Below are 2839 nucleotides of genomic sequence, written 5' to 3' on the forward strand. Positions count from 1 at the left end.
ATGCCCCTCAGTAGATGAATGGATCAAGAAAATGTGGTATATATACACAATGGAATTCTATGCCTCCATCAGAAAGAATGACATTTTCCCATTTGTTAGGAAATGGAAAGGTTTGGAAAAAATTATATTAAGTGAAGTAAGCCAGGCCCAAAGAAGCATAGGTCCCATGGTTTCCCTTATTTGCAATATCTAGTATAGGTATGAGTCAAGCGGAAAAGGTCAGATAATGTGATGTTAGGAAAATGAACCCTTAAATATGTATTTTAATGTTTTCGTTTCTTTCATGCATGTGTTTCTAACGCATTTATAAGATTATTTCTTTGTTGCTTTGTATGTCCCTCCCCCACAGTGTAACCCCCGCTTTCACTATATTTGATGTCAGTATAACATGTGGAGGAGATGGGGACAAACAAGTCGTTTAAGGATTCAGGTGGACCTGTTGCAACAATGAGAAGTACAAAATGTCATGTCTAAACCAGCTTTACAATGTCGGTGTGGGGGGGGGAGGGGGGTATAATTGGGTGGGGGGAGGGGAGAGGCTGGGAAGGGAGGTGAAGGGTAAACAAAGGAGGAGGCTGCAATGCTTGGTAAGAAATGTATGCATTATGCTGCCCATGTAATTGTAGCCCCTCTGTACAGTATGTTCTCAAATAAAATAAAATTAAATTAAAAAAATATTATACAGGTATAAAGATGTAGTACTGCTATTAAGGAATTTAAGTCTCAGAAGTTTTGAATTGAGTAATAAACTTGTGGATTAAGTGTGTACACCATTTTGGATAGGGTCTAATAGTCAACTATGGGTTTATCTGAGGATGTGCAAAATGACAATTAGTCCCTTAAAGAAGAACAAAAGAGAGAAAAAGATGAGAAGGATAAGGAAGAAAAAAAATCTGACGTTCAGTCGAGCTAAGCAAAAAACAAAAAGAAATTTTAAAAAAAGAAAAAAAAAAAAAGAAAAATGCACACACACATTTATCCCTAAAATAAATATTATAAGGGGGGAAAAAAGTTACTAGAAAACAATTTTTTCAAAAAAGGTAAAAATTAATAATTAGACAAAGTTTTAGAAAAGAAAAAATTATTTTGTAAAAGGTATATAGAAAAAAAAGAAGAGAAAAAAAAAGAGAAAGTTCTTTGATTTTGGGGGAGGGTTGGGAAAAATCCTGTATCTCCCTTGTGTCTGTAATCAACCTCTGGTTGGAGTCTCTGGTCTGCTTGTGGTCCTGTGGCTTGTTTGGTTTCTTAAGTCAGTTTGTTTGGACAGGCAGAAAAATGCTCTGCTTTACCTAGAATTTTGTGATCCTCCTCCCGTTAGTTCAGTGGGAGAGGGGTTTGCTTTGAGTATCACAACAGAGGGAGATGGCTTTTTCCTCAAGTTTGGAGATGCTGTGATGAGGCTAGGTTCTGGGTAGAGTTGAGGCCTTTCAGCAAACAGTAGCTTTTCCTGGGGGCTAGTTTGTGAGAAACTCACAGAGCCCAGCCTGGAGCCACTCTCAGGGTTTCTGTTTACTGATGTCGTTGCTGCTAAAGGGAGGGGCAGCCTCTGGCTCTAATTACTCGGTGAAGAAAGCCACTCCTAGGGCTGGCACCCGAACTGGGTGACTTGTCACTGGATGGAGCTGAGTCTGGCAGGTCACGCCGTTAAGTCCTTGTGACCTGCTAAATGACACTAGTTTTATTCAAAGGCCAGAGTTGGAGCTAGCAGCTATGCCGAGCTTTTTCTGTATCCAAGATGGAGATCTCTGGTACTGTTGGGGGAGGGGTGACCGTCCCTCCTCTGCTCCCTGAGAAGGAGTGAGGATGTCAGGCTTCTACTCACACCGAGTCTTGGTTCCTGGGTCATCTCTGGTCTGCGAATTGCAAGATGAAGATGTCTGCTCCTTGTCGGTTCTTGCTGGCGTTGCGTAGAATCTGCTCGCCCGCCGCATCTGGCTCCTTCATCCCAGACTCTCTCTGTTTCAGGTATGTGGTACCTCTACCGCCGCCACTGCTGCCGCTGCCACTGCAGCGACAGCTGCTGGCAAGATCTGTCTCCTTGCCTGGATTTTCCCTCTCTGGCCTACCTCTCTGTCCTGTGATGGCACACTTGATGTGATTCTCTGGCTTAGGACTGTTCACTGAAACTCTAAAACTGTTTTCTATGCAAGAGCTTGTTTTGCCTCCAGCTTCTCCTCCACCATCTTCCTGGAACTCCTCTTACAGGTCTTATAAAGACACACAACCAGGTGGTTTAGCACTACGTGTTGCTCTGCTCTGAAACAAGCAACAAATGGTCACTGCCTCAAGTACTTTAACCCTTCACTCAACTGTGGTGGTCACACTAGAGAGAGTCAGAGGAGAATCATCAGCTGCCGCATAAAAGTAATCAAGGCATGACATTCATAGAAAGAGACCATCTGGCTTGGAAACTCTGCTTGTTATACTTTGATACATTGATTGTTGGCTGAAATGGTCTGTCTAATTTGACCCATAATCCCAGGCATTAGTGGAAATTGCCAGCTTCAAGAAAAAATCCTGGAAAATTTGGAATTTCAGTTGTCCCAATCAAATTTAAAGGCTTTCAAATTTAGTGGTCCCATTTTCTTTCCAAACAGCCCACAGTAGGTTACAGAAACTGGCATTCAGCCAGCCCTAGTTAACTGCCATGGCCTGATATGGAGCAGAATCCAGCAGGGGGAATGCACTTGCCTACCACTGCCCAGCTGGAAACAGCACAGGCAGGACACAGATTAGAGTCTGCAGGACCCCAGGGAGGACTTCCCTTCAGTGCACTCACGCGGGAGGGAATCCACACCACCAGTGGGGTCTCAGAGCTCCCTGCCAAGATGCCCATGGA

Source organism: Dipodomys merriami, unplaced genomic scaffold, assembly GCF_024711535.1.
Source record: "Dipodomys merriami isolate MVZ:Mamm:240054 unplaced genomic scaffold, mDipMer1.0.p SCAF_113, whole genome shotgun sequence".
In the NCBI taxonomy this organism is placed as follows: domain Eukaryota; kingdom Metazoa; phylum Chordata; class Mammalia; order Rodentia; family Heteromyidae; genus Dipodomys; species Dipodomys merriami.